Below are 14,448 nucleotides of genomic sequence, written 5' to 3'. Positions count from 1 at the left end.
CCCGCGGGCCTAGAGCGCATGCTCCACAACAAGAGAAGCCAATGCAATGAGAAGCCCACGCACCACAACGAAGAGTAGCCTCCACTTACTGCCACTAGAGAAAGCCCGTGTGCAGCAACGAAGACCCAACACAGCCAAAAATAAATAAATTAAATTAAAAAATTAAAAAAAAAAACTTGAGGGTTGAGGAAACCTGGGGAACTTGAGCAATCTGCTCTCCACTGCCCAGCCCCGTCTGCAGAGCCTGGACCCCCTCTCAGCCTTTTCCTTCCAGTTCAAGTCCTGGTTCACCTGGCAGAGAAGCTTCTTAAAGCCACTTCTGCCTCCTAGCCTTCCTCACCCTGGAGCTGATAAGGGGGGAAAGAGAAAACTGAATCAGGAAAGAAATCCAGCTGATAGAACTCCAGGTCATGCTGCTTTGTGGAACCAGAGGGGGCCTCCCTGGGCAGAATTCTCCCTCTAAGGGGCCAACTCTGCAGGGGCTGAGACCAAGAGGGGTCTGGGTGCCCAAGCTAGTCCCAAGGTATTGAGTAGCAGGTTAAGACAGGTGAGAAGAGGAGAGACAGGCAAGAATTAGAGACGGGAAGTAGAGACTGAGTAAGTGGGGATAGAGGAAATGGAGAGATAGGTAGAGCAGAGAGACAGGAAGTGGAGAGACAGGAAGAAGAGACTTGGCCAGTGGCAGGAGAAATGGCCAGCAGGGCCCCATGTTACTCGGGATTCCTTTGCCAGCTGTATTCCCCATGCAAGAGGATGAGGAAAATTTAAGTCTCTACTGGGAAAATTCAAGCCTGGAGATCATTTAAGCTTTCCTGGGACTCTGCCAGCCATCTCCAGGGTTTTGTCAAATTTTCCACATACTCCCCTTTGCATGTGGAAACGCAGCCTGCATCTTAGAAACCCCATCCTCAACACTGGCTTTTTTCAGCTCTCGGTTATTCAGGAGGGTTTGTGGATGAAGATGTGCGGGGTAAGAGGTTTTATAGGACTGGCTGGAGCTATGCCCCTCTGCCCCACCTCCACCCATCTTCGCACATACACACACTCAGCAATCAGTCATGCAGGAGGCACTGGTTGGGGGGGACGCTTAGAGAATCAGGTATTGGGTTGTCCTGCTTTATCCCCCAGGGAAATACCAGGTATCCACAGAACCCCAGAACACGTCCCCCACTGCCTGGAATGACAGCTCCTCCTCAGAGTAATTCAGGATTTTTTTCTACTTCATTGTGCAAATATAGAACCAAATCACACAATATAAAAAGTATTATATAGGTATATATATATATATATATTTTTAAGTTCATAGTCTTTCCCTCTCTCCTTTTAATCCTACCTTTCTGAGGTTTACTATTTTGATGTGTACATTTATTTTTTTTAATGCTTATAAAAACACACTGACCTACTGGCTTTTTTCCCCCAGAGAAAATGGTGACACGTAGTATTACTAAACTTGCTTTGTTAAACATGTTTAGCAATATGTCCCAGGTATTGTTCCAGGTCATGAGATACGGATCTGAGTCGTTCTTTTTTAACAGCTCTGTTGCATCCCATTGTGTGGATATACCATTGTCTTCTTAGTCCTTTCAGGCCATCATAACAAAAGTATCACAGACTGGGTGGCTTATAAACCACAGAAATTTATTCCTTACAGTTCTGGAGACTGGGAGGTTCAAGACCAAGGCGCTGGCAGGTTCAGGGACTGGTGAGGGCCTGCTTCCTGTTTCATAGATGACCTTCTCACTGTGTCCTCATGTGGTAGACGGGATGAGGGAGCTCTACGGGGTCTCTTTTATAAGAGCACCAGTCCCATTCATGAGGGCTCCGCCCTCATGCCCTAATCACCTCCCAAAAGCCCTAGCTCCAGTTATCATCATGCTGAGGGTTAGTTTTCAACATATGAATTTGAGGACACAAACATTCAGTTTATGGTAATCATGATTTTAATAACCAGTCTTCTGTGATGGGCATTCAGGTTATTTCCAGGTTGGGTTATGTGGTTGTTGTTGTTTGGGAGTTTTGTTTTTATTTTGCGATTATTATAAACAACCCTGTAATAATTACTATGCATCTCTCGTGACATACTGGGGTTTTGCTGCTATAGGGCAGAGTCCTGGAGTGGGATTGCTGAGTCAGAGGAAATGTGTGTTTACGTTGTACCAGGCACTGCCTGATAGCTTCTCAAGAAGATCTTGCAATTCACACTCCTTCAGAATAATCTTCAACTCCAAAACCAGAGGGTGATAATTTCTCAGGGAAAGCCTTTTTAAAAAATTTCATGTCACTTTTAGGTATGGATAAGATGTGAAATTACTTTATAAACTCTGAAGTGTTTACGGATCAGATATCAGCTGGTGATGACTTACTCCTTAAATTCTAAGTATTAATGCTTCCAATCCCCATTCTCCAGATTTTCCCAAGTCAATGTCCTGCCAAGTTTTTTGGAAATTCTCTGAGAGAAGGGGGGAGGAGTTTGCAGTTGTAGGGTCGCCTCTGATTCCTCACCCTGGGCAGCCCTGAAATCATTCTGTTAGTAATACCACACATACTGTTGTGTCCCATGCCACATTTATCCAGATTAAGCCCTTTTCTATAACGCACACACGTGCGCTCACACACACACGCACACACCCCTCATACACAGCTATTCATGTGTGTACAGAGTACTGAAACTTTAGGGGAACTGAAAGGATTTACATCTTAAGATACATATAACTTAAAATTCACAGTTCAATATACCTGTTGCTAAAAATTCCCCCAGGTGTTTCTGCAATAGGGTTCTGATCTTTGGATTTTTATTTGGTATTTCCCTTCCTTTCTCCCCATATTTCTGTCCTCTCTCAAAAGAACAACTCCAAAGATAGAATAAATCCTCCCCCACCCCGTTTTTTTTTTCCAGGCCACGCAGCTTGAGGGATCTTAGTTCCCCACCAGGGATCAACCCTGTGCCCCCTGCAGTGGAAGCGCAGAGTCCTAACCACTGGACCACCAGGGAAGTCCCTTCCCTTTTCTTAGACACTGAAATTCAGTTCATCCCAGCCTCTGCTCCAGGATTTTGCGACCCTGGACAGAAGGGCCTTTCGTATAATGGGATCCACCCTCCTTAGAAAGGCGCATGGGTTGTAAGTAGCAAAAAGTTTTCTCTCCTTTCCATACCAAAAGGTTCATTCTTTTAATCCATTCTCCACCCAGAGCAGAGTGTTCTTTAAAAAATGTAAATCAGATTACATTACAGCCCGGCGCATCCCTGCTGGCTTCCCAAGGCCATTAGAATAGAAGCCAAACCCCTTTCCTGGGCACACACCTGCACCCTTTCCTGCATCCTTTTCCTGGGCACGTACCCATTTCTGCTCTCAGATCTCCAAATGTGTTTTAGGTTCTGTTGTGTCCCCTCCCTGCCCTCTCCCTGCTTACAATGTACATAGGAGCTCAGACAGGGAGGAGGAGCCCACCCCAGGCCTCTTGCTCCCCTTTGTAACCCCCACTACCCAGCCTTCATTGGGACTCGCTGGGTCTCTTCTCCTGGGGGCGGGGGGGAACTGGCTTGGGGTGATCACCCAGGATCTTCCAGATCTTTTGTTCCAGAGTTGGACCTTGGCTTTCAAAACTCAAAAGCCAAAATTTGAACTCTTGTTCTCTTCACTGTGCTACAATGATCCTCTCTTGAGGTGATGGTCCAACTGCCCTAGATTGGGGAGGGGCACGGCATGACAGGAAGAAGCCGGAGCGAACACTTTAGTGAATGCATCAGCTTGTGTTTGTCTTTGTCTCTTGGCAAAGACACCCTAGCAAGACGGCCAGCTTCTTTCTGTGAATACTTTGATAAGCTCTTGGAGGGAGAGGTGGGCAGACACCCCGAGGGGCAACTCGAGGGACAGAGGGTGGTTTCTGTCCAGCTAACCACCTGGCTTACGTCGAGAGGGGGGTGAGTGCTGACAGTGGACCCAGGAGCGCTCAGGCTAGTGAGGAAGTTTTGAGAGACTGTACATTAATAGTAAGCGGAAACGTGAAGCAGGGAAGAGAAATAGCATCTGATTCCACTTAGATGACATACCTAGAGTAGTCAATTCATAGCGACAGAAAGTAGCGTGGTGGTTACCAGGGGTTGGGGGGAGGGGAAAATGGGGAGCTATTGTTTAATGGGTGGAGGTTTTCAGTTTGAGATGATGAAAAATTTCTGGAGGTGGAAAGTGGTGAAGGTTGCACAATGATATGAGTGTACTTAATGCCACTAAACTGTACACTTAAAAGTGATTAAAATGTTAAATTTTCCGTTATGTGTATTTTATCACAATTAGAACAATTTTTTAAATTGCATAATAATTATAGAGTTCATGGGAAAAATGGAGTTGGGACAGAACACTCAAAAATTTTGTCAATTACACATTTTAAAAAATATGTAGGAACCTAATAAAACAGTAGCACCGTTTTACAAGTGTTAAATGGTTAAAAAAACACATAAATACGACAATAAACATGGTACTTCACCGTGAAGGAAAAAAAACAAGAAAGATACAGAACAGAGATTCTCAAACTTTTTGGTCTCAAGACCCCTTTACACTCTTAAAGCGTTTTGAAGAACCCCAAAGAGCTTGTGCTTATATGATTGATATCTATCGATATTTTCCATATTCAAAATTAAAGCTGAGAAATGTGTAGCAAACAAAAACACAGAAGCACACAGTCCATCAGGGTGATGACATCATCACATGTCACGTAGGCTCCGGGAAACCCCACCACACATTCATGAAAGAAGGAAAGGGAAAAAGGCAAATAACAGCATAATATTCTCTTATGAGAATAGTTTTGACCTTCTGGGTCTTAAAAGGGTTCAGGGAACTCCCAAACATTCCCAGAACACACTTTGAGAGTGGCTAGTCTATTCTAGAACTAAGGCAAGGTCTCTAGAGAGGCCTGTAGAGAGGATGGGAAAGGGGGAGGAGAGGGTATCGGAATGGGAAGTCAAGTACAGTCGGGAGAGGCCCCACTAGGAGGGGCTCCAGAAAGGCCGATGGACGCAGGGAGACTTGCAGAGAGACACAGCTGTGCCCACCTGACCCCGTATAGCGGTCCCTGCAGTTTAGCAAGTGGGCCCAAGGCTGCCCACACGCAGCTGCTCCCCGGGAGTACAACTTCCGGCCCTTCCCCAGGGCCCCCAGCAACGAGGCTCTCCAGGTTATTCCCGATTTGACACAGGAAGGAGCAGTTGTTTGAAAGCAGTTTTCTGCCGGCCAAGCGAGGGATGGCCAAGCCCTGCCCTGTGATGCTCCCGCAGATCCAACGTGAGTGGCAGCCAGTTTAATAAGGCTTATTTGAAAACAAAAACAAATCAGCTTATTCTCAGTGTGAAATGAGTTGTGTTCGGCCTTAATCCCCTGTGGTCAGTCAGCGCTCTGCGGCTATGCCAGCTGTCCCAGTCCCCGCAGACCGCCTTAGTGAAGGTTACATCCCCTTTCCAGTGACGAGGAGCAGAAATCCAGTAATGCATTCAGTGCAGTGAAAACTTAATCCCAAATATCATTTTTACTCATCTGAGGAAAGTTAACCCGCTGAAGATTCAATTCAACAAACACTGCCTCTGAATTGAGGTCATCCGTTTACTTAATTGTAACGTTGCTGCTTCTTGCATGAGATCTGATCAACACCCAGGTCAAGGCTCCGTGATGGGTTTTATTCATCATGTTTTCTGCTTCCCTCTGAAGCCAGGATGGAGTGGGGATTGGCAATGTGCTCGCGCTGATGCCAAGTGGAGCTCCCAAAACATGCAGGCATTTATGGGTCAGGAGGGGGTCACAGGCACAGGGGTGACACTCCCCTTGGGAGGGCTAGGAAACTGGAGGAGCCTCTTCAGCAGGGGGTTCCTGGGCCACATGGGAGAAATGGGGGAAGGGCTCTGGAACCTGAAAGGAAGGCCCCTGCACTTCCAGAGTAGGGCACTGTGGTGGTCAGGGTTCTCCAGAAAATAGAACTGCTAAGGTGTACATATACATAGGAAAAGATTTATTCTACAAAATTGGCTCACACAGTCATTGAGGCTGACAAGTCCCAAGATCTGCAGGGTGTGCAGCCAGCTGGAGATCCAGGAGAGCCAATGGTGTAGCTCCAGGCTGAGTCTGAAGGCCTGAGAACCAGGAGAACCAGTGCTATAAGTTCCATTCCAAGAGCTGGCAGGCCAAGGGCCAGGAAGAGCCAATGCTTCAGTTCCAGTTGGAAGGCAGGAAAGAGCCAACATCCTGGTCAGAAAGCAGTCAGACAAGGAGAATTCTACCTTACTCAGAGGATGGTCAACCATTTTGTTCTATTCAGGCCTTCAGCTGATTGGATGTGACCCACCCACAGTAGGGAGGGCAATCTGCTTTACTTAGGCCACTGATTTAAATGTTAATCTCATCCAGAAACAGCCTCACAGAAACACCCATCATAACGTATGACCAAATATCTGGGTACCCTGGGGCCCAGGCAAGTTGACACATAAAATTACTCATCACAGGGCTTCCCTGCTGGCGCGGTGGTGGAGAGTCCGCCTGCCGATGCAGGGGACACAGGTTCGTGCCCCGGTCCGGGAGGATCCCACATGCCGTGGAGAGGCTGGGCCTGTGAGCCATGGCCGCTGAGCCTGTGCGTCCGGAGCCTGTGCTCCACAGCGGGAGAGGCCACAACAGTGAGAGGCCCGCGTAAGGCAAAAAAAAAAAAAATTACTCATCACAGACACCCAAAGAGAAAGGGAGACAAAGATTATCTCCAAATCAGGAGGGAAAGGGTGATGCTCATTTAGGAGCAAGAGAAAGCGCAAAAACTGGCTGTTCCAGGTCAGGCTGATGGTTGTGGCTGGGCTGGGGGCTCCCCCTTGTGAGTTCTCCCGGTTCTGCAGCGGTGGGGAGCATACCATGGACGTAGGCTAACTTGGAAGGGCCTATAGGGCCTGGACCATTAGAAACCAGGCTTTTGGGCAGTAATCACCACTCCCAACTCTGGGGCCAAGGAGGACCTGACCCCAGCTTCTGGGCCTTTCAAGACAAGGCGACATCTTAGACCAGCGTGTCTCCCCTCCTAACTGCATTTCTACAGATTTATTAATTAAGGCTGAATCTCTGACAACCAACAGTGAGAGGAAAGGGCCTTCAGCAAGGAGAAAAGAAGGAATAAGAATTCAGAGAACCTGCCCGGGACCCTTGCAACACCTGGCAAGTACATCATCTTATTGAGCAATGAAGAAGGTCATGGTGGCCCACCTGTAATTAATCACAATTAATTATGATATAATCAACATAAGGGAGTGCCTATGATAAACCTGACCCTGTGTCTTACGGTCTTAACTCGTTTAATCCATTAATGACATTAACTGGAACAACCCCAGAAGGTGGGAACCATTATCCTTCCCATTTTTTAAAGGAAGAAAGTGAGGCACATAGACAGGCACTGACATGGGGTCATACAGCTACTGAGGGATAGAGCTGGGATCTGAACCCACACTGTCCTTCCGGAATTAACCACTACACTATGCCACCTCCTCGCATAAGTGAGTTCCCCATGTGGGGTCCCTAGGGTTTGGGTCATGCCCTGGGCACCCGGGAAACTGAACGGAGAAACAGCTGGGCCCAGGCCTGAGGGCACAGCTGAGTGGAGTGAAAAGCAGGCTTGCTGGGGGTGAAGAAAGAGCCGACCGGCTTCCAACCTGGATCCTTCTGTCTCCTGTCTTCCTCTTGCCATGGCCACATGCAGCCCCTGGAAGAGGATTACCAGAAAGTTAGGAAAGAAACAGACAGCCACCTGTTAAACGGAAAATCCAAAGGCCCCAAATGGCGTCACCTGTGCTAAAACCCATGCTAACTGACCTAGATTGCATACCTGACCTAACTGTAGTTTTGACCTTCCCCAGGAGTGTAGTGGTAATCGGCCAGTCTGGAATTTTCTGGTCAGCACCAGTGAAGTACTCTATCACAGGGTCCTGTCCATCCCCCCACCAAGGGATGAAGAGGTAACCTGCGTGATAGACCCTCATCCCCACCCCCCACCCCCTGAAAGAAGGTGATCTGGTCTGAAACAATCCTCTTCTTTTGCTGATAGCTTCTGTGTGCCGCCCTCCTCCTGCCTATAAAAACCTTCCAGTTCATACAACCCCTCTGAGCACCCTTCTACTTACTAGGTGGGATGCTGCTGCATTCTTGAATCATTGAATAAAGCCAATTAGGTCTTCAGATTTACTCATTTAAATTTCGTTTTTTAACACACTTAAAGCAAGGCTAAGGGGGAGGTGGCAGCCCCAGGTACAGCGGTGTGGGCACCACTGCCTGCAGCGAGGGCTGACGTTCTGGAACAGGGAAGGCAAGAGGCTGTTCCCTGACTGAGGGCCCTTTAGCCTCCTGTGCCCACTCCAGGCTCCCCTGTTACATCTGTAAACCCCGTGGTGACAGCGACTCTGTCTTCTCTCAACACTCAGCAGACAGTCCACCAACCCAGTGGCCCCTCTGCTCTGAACTGCTGTGACAACGCTTCCCAAGCCAGCCTTGGGCCTCTCTTTATCCCTGAGGAAAACAGCTAAGTCTGCCCTTCGAGTCCAGAACAAGCTCTGAATTTTAATTCTGGATTTAATTCCATGTGGGTTGAGCCAGGAGCCATTCGGAGACGGATTAGCAGCCCTGACACTCAGCCTCTTGTCTTTGGGAAAAGGGACATGAATCAGCACCCACTAAGCCCACCGCCTGTGGAAGTCTCCCTGCAACTCAGATAGTGCCTTTGGGAATGACCCCTCTGGGCCAGTTCACCATCTTTTCGGGATCACTCTGCCTACCCCAAAGCAGGATTCAGCAACATGATGGGGAGGCAGCCAGAGGGGAAGGACACAGCAGAAATAGGAGGTATAATACCAATGGCCACGGATTCGTGGGGTGGGAGGTTTTCCTCCTCATGGCCCTTGATAGACACCAACACACACCAAAACTAGGAGAATAAAAGGGAGTCTGAGGAATTGGGGCTTGTATCAGTCAGGGTCCTTCAGAAAAACAGAACCAGCAAGAGATACGCATGTATAGTCTGAAGGGGTCTGAGAATGAAGAGAGTTGATGGTGTACATTCCATTATGAAAGCCAGCAGACTAAAGACCCAAGAAGAGCTCCTGCTTCAGTTCATGTCCAAACACAGGAAAAGACTGATGTCCCAGCTCAACAGTCAGGCAGGAGGAATTCTCTCTTACTTGCAGAAGAGTCAGCCTTTTTGTTCTATTCAGGCCTTTGACTATTTAGATGAGGCCCACCCACAGCAGGAGGGCAATCTGCTTTATACCATCTATGGGTTCAGATATTAATCTCATCCAAAACCACCCTCAGAGACGCACCTAAAATAATGTTTGACCAAATATCTGGGCATCCTGTGCAGAATATGTACAGCCTGGGCCATATGTAAATCCAAAACAGACTGTTCCCTTCTATCTCCAACTTAACAAAATTATTTATGCTGACATTTCATCTTAGGAATAAACATTGTGACACAAATCATTTATTCAATCCCTCTAATAATTATCAACTCATCTGTGGAGTGATTTTTTAATCTGTTCTGGCTGCCACTCGCTGGGAGGTCCCTGTCTGAGCCACGGTTCACTATCAGGACTGCATCAAATCCTTCTAAGGTTGTCCCCATCAGATTGATGGTCACTGGGTCCCTGGCACCTGGTGTTCTGTTACAGCTAGTGAAGCATGGCCTTATGCCCACACATCATGGCTAGGAACACACACCTGCCCTGTGGCCTGGAGGCAAAGAGCCTCTGCGACAGTGGCTGTCTGCCTTGCCACCGGCTCTGTTGTGCCCACCAACGCTGGCTGCTCTGGAGCGGTGGGCAGGCATGGCGCTCACCCCTGCTGCCCCCATCCAGTTGGTGCCAGCAGGGGCTGCCAGCGTCCTCTCCAGCATCTGGCCACCTGGTAACCTCTGGGCTACCTGGGCCAATGTCATTTGATGGTTTAGAGTCTCATGAACTCATACTTTGTACCATCTGGTATGAGAGGATTTCAGTATTTTAATCACCATGAGGACTTAGCAGTGTGTCCTCAGCAAATAACAACCCTGAGTCAGAAGGACCTCAGGGACATGAGGAAGGGGATGGAGATAGAGGGGGACGAATGACGAGGGCTTTCCCTATTGGCTAGACAGGAACAGTTCAGGCAGGCAGCCCAGGAATCTAGGATTGAGACCCCCAGTGTCACTGTGGAGATGGGGAATGAGAAGCTAGAAAGAGAAGCTAGAAGTACAGGTCTGCTTTGAACATCTCAACTCTGCGCACTTAACCACTCAATGGTAAGAATTAAGGGTGGAGTGCTGGGCATATATTACTGTGTACCATGCACCCATACCATGCCAGGCCCCATAGAAGGCATGCCCCAAATAGTTTTCTTCACGTTTCTCAAAAAAAAAAAAATCTCTTTAAAGAACATATTGGGCTTCCCTGGTGGCGCAGTGGTTAAGAATCCACCTGCCAATACAGGGGACATGGGTTCGAGCCCTGGTTCGGGAAGATCGCACATGCCACAGAGCAACTAAGCCCGTGCGCCACAACTACTGAGCCTGCGCTCTAGAGCTCGCAAGCCACAACTACTGAAGCCCACGCATCTAGAGCCCGTGTTCCGCAATAAGAGAAACCACCGCAGTGAGAAGCCCGCACACCGAAATGAAGAGTAGCCCCCGCTCGCCACAGCTAGAGAAAGTCTGCGCACAGCAACAAAGACCCAATGCAACCAAAAATAAATAATAAATAAATTTTAAAAATCATATTAAAAACTATCAATGAGATTTTAAAAAAACAGAACATATTATTATCTTGTATTTCACATGAGGAGAGTAAAGCTCAGGGAGTTTGGATTTATTCATTCATCCCACAGATGAACATACTGTGCCAAGCACTAGGTAAGAACTGACCCAATAGACATGGGCCCTGCCTTCACGGAGCTTGCAGTCTGGTGAGCAAGACCCACATTAAAGAAGTGAGCCCACAAATAAATATACAATTATATTATACATCACCATAAAATGCAGTTAAAAAAAAAAAGGCCAAGGGTGCCATGAGAGTGAATGACATGGGGACCTAATATAGACAGACCACTCAGGGAGAACTTCCATCTGCAGGAGCCCACAGTGACTCAGCCAGTGAGCAGCAGAACCAGGATTCTAACCCACAGCGTTGCTCTTCCCACTGGTTTCCCCATCACTAAGCCAATGGGAATGGAGGGGCTGACCAATCTCCCCTTATATTTAGTCTATACATCTTGGATGTATCTTAGGCTGCTGAGGCCCAAGGTTCTCACTTCTACATTCCCACCATCTATCCTACCTCCCTCCCTCAGTGTATGGGGTTAGGAGAAGTCAGACATGGGAGGCTGGTGATGGGACACTTTAAAAAAATGTTGAACAGTAGCAAGATGTCTTGAGGCCCATTCCTGACTTTGCTACTTGCCAAGGATGAGACTGAGACACTTTGGTTTACCTAAACTCTAAGGGCTCATGCAATGATCATGGTTACCTTTTACTAAGCACCTACCACATGTCAGGAGCTGAATAGCGGCTCTGAATGAGCATTGTCATTTGTGGTTGCCTGAATTACCAACCCTGATTCTTCACTCCTCCCTGCACCCATGCCCTTGCCATGGGCCAATTGTGGGCAGATTGTGTTTCCTGATCCCTGTCTCTGGGCTCAGTCACGTGATTTATTTTAGACAATGGGATGTTAATAGATAAGATGCAAGCAAGGACTTGAACTATGCTTGAGCAGTCTTTTTCTTGTGTCTCTGCCATTGCTGTGAGAAGAGATTCCCCAGGCAGCTATTGCCACTTCAGCCTGGGCCCACAGTGAGGTGGAGGAGACTGGAGTCATCCAGACATGCAGCTTGAACCAGAGCTGCCCAGCCTAGCCCAGCTACAACAGCTGGTCCCAGCCAATCCTTAGAAACATTAGAAATAAATAGTTTATTGTTGGATGTCACTGAGATGTGGTAGTTGTTACACAGCAGTAGCTAGCTGATACGGTATTTCAACCTCATAACAACTCTGTGAAGTAAGTATTTTCTCTACCGTTTTACAGATGGATACACTAGAATTGAGGTTTATACATTGGCCTATGTCATAAAATTAGCATGTGGCAGAGTTAGGATTTAAATCTAGGACCTTCTGGGGCTAAAGCCCAAAATGTAGGTGTTGGTGCTGCTTCAATAAGACATTTGCATTAATACTGATCCTGTGATGATGTAAATTTGGACATGATGTAATTGACAGCTGGCCCCTAGAACCTGGAGCTGCCCAGCTACACAAGCTCATCCCAGTTGTTTTATAAACTTATCAATGATGCCACCCTATTTCATGCATGTAAAATTTTTATCCTCATTTAGTAGCATTACAGCAGGTTTTGTTCTATTATAATTCTCTAGAGATCAAGAGGATTTTTTAGAATAAAACTTCAGTGTCTGGGAAAGGGAAAAAGAGAAATGAAGGAGATGGGTTGTATCTAAGAAGATAAAAATCCCAGCGAGGGAAAGAAGGAAAAAAATGATTACTATTATTCATTCCAAGGAGCTGGAGTGGAGCTGCCATTCCAATCAGATCAGGGAGGAGGCTCTTGGGGTTATAATCAGGCAAGTGACAATGGTGACTTGATCGAGGATGAAAGGGTTAAGTGAGCACCTGAAGAATGAAAGCACATGATGTGACCAAGTGCCCTAAAGCCACACTGTGAAGGAACTGGGCAAGTAAACCCACTTAATCGCAATGACATCCTCCAAGCCACAGAGCCCAACTCTGGCTCAGAGCCAGTTTCCAGTTAACTGGGCACCTCACCTCTTCTCCAGTCTGAGAAGCGGCCCCCAGATGAGCTGGAGGAAGGGTCCCCAGCAGGGACCTTGTCCTCACCGCGGGAGGGCAGCTGTGCAGTCAGGGCACCTCACTCTTCCCACGGGCGCACCCACCCGGGCCCGAGGTGCGTCCCCACTCCATCCGGGAGGACTGCAGACCTGCGTGGAGGCCAGAGAGATTCTGGACAGGCTTCTGGTTTCCACAGAGGCCAAGCTGGGGCTGGGGAGTAGGGGGTAGGGAACAGTGTGTGGGAATCCAGGGTTGAGCTGCTTTGGGTCAGAGATTGGTCTTCCATCTTCAGTGTGTGACCTGAAAGCCAGGAGGGGGGTCGATCTGTCAGCCAAAGGGTGCACAAAACCTCCACTCTTCACGCCTGCAGGCTCAGCTCTCAAGGAAGGCCTGCGGACAGGGATCAGAAGCCCTTGGCCTGTGTCGGGCTGTCCCTGGAGGCAGCAGGCATCTGCTTCCTACTCCCTTAAAACTCAGTAGTGGAAACTTGGGGAAAATAAAGGACAACCATGTGGGTCACTGAAATCTACCACCACTACAGCCTTGCTGCCTCCAGCGTCCCCAGACTTGGCTCCAGAGGCCAGTTCTGCCGGGGGGTGGGGGAGTACACCTTTCCCTGCTTAAGCATCTGGGTCATGACTTTGCTAAGTGTTTGTGTCTGAGCGGACTGACTTAGGCAGTGACTAAGCTTGGAAGTCATAAAACGTGGTACTAAACCTGTCAGTGAGGCTGTCATCTGGGCCAGGATGCAGACCCTGGGTGTTGTTTGCAGCGAGGAAAGTCCTCTTGCTTCCAGCCTCTCCAAGTGCCCTAGGCCATCCCTGTCTGATGTGCTCTGAAATCCAGAGGCTCTCCAGGTGCTTTCTGATGGGCCAGGAGGTCCAGCTGGGATCCACCTCGGGTGCAGAGCAGGACTGAGCCATGGCAGAAAGATGGGCCAAGATCAGTGGGACCAGTTGACCTACGCCGGGTCATCCTCTGAAGCCCTTTCTAAACATATTGGCATTGCTCTAATGATTAATGATGTTGAGCATTCTTTCATGTGTTTGTTGGCAGTCTGTATATCTGCTTTGGAGAAATGTCTATTTAGGTCTTCTGCCCATTTTTGGATTGGGTTGTTTGTTTTTCAGTTATTGAGCTGCATGAACTGCTTATAAATTTTGGAGATTAATCCTTTGTCAGTTGCTTCATTTGCAAATATTTTCTCCCATTCTGAGGGTTGTATTTTGGTCTTGTTTATGGTTTCCTTTGCTGTGTAAAAGCTTTGAAGTTTCATTAGATCCTGGTAAGACAGGAATAAAGACACAGACCTACTAGAGAATGGACCCGAGGATATGGGGAGAGGGAAGGGTAAGCTGTGACAAAGTGAGAGAAAGGCATGGACATATATACACTACCAAACGTAAGGTAGATAGCTAGTGGGAAGCACCTGCCTAGCACAGGGAGATCAGCTCCGTGCTTTGTGACCGCCTGGAGGGGTGGGATAGGGAGGGTGGGAGGGAGGGAGACGCAAGAGGGAAGAGATATGGGAACATATGTATATGTATAACTGATTCACTTTGTTATAAAGCAGAAACTAACACGCCATTGTAAAGCAATTATACCCCAATA

At 47.9% G+C, this 14,448-nt stretch overlaps 1 long non-coding RNA gene across 2 annotated transcripts in view; it reads right to left on the bottom strand.

The window, feature by feature from the left end:
• The window catches only part of LOC132507039 (uncharacterized), a 32,151-nt gene extending 17,993 nt beyond the window's left edge, over positions 1-14,158 (bottom strand). The window contains exons 1-2 of one of the 2 annotated variants that reach the window (XR_009536021.1): positions 13,555-14,158; positions 6,020-7,722 (exon numbers count right to left, since the gene is read on the bottom strand). This is a non-coding gene — a long non-coding RNA (uncharacterized LOC132507039). Of the gene's footprint in view, positions 1-5,982; positions 7,723-13,554 lie in introns of those variants that run through there. The other variant, XR_009536020.1, reaches the window with a different exon arrangement.
• Between the last annotated feature and the right edge of the window lie 290 nt (positions 14,159-14,448).

Source organism: Lagenorhynchus albirostris, chromosome 16 (assembly GCF_949774975.1).
Source record: "Lagenorhynchus albirostris chromosome 16, mLagAlb1.1, whole genome shotgun sequence".
NCBI lineage: Eukaryota > Metazoa > Chordata > Mammalia > Artiodactyla > Delphinidae > Lagenorhynchus > Lagenorhynchus albirostris.
The sequence above is the reverse complement of the archived record's forward strand: the minus strand, read 5'-3'. Positions and strand labels throughout refer to the sequence as shown.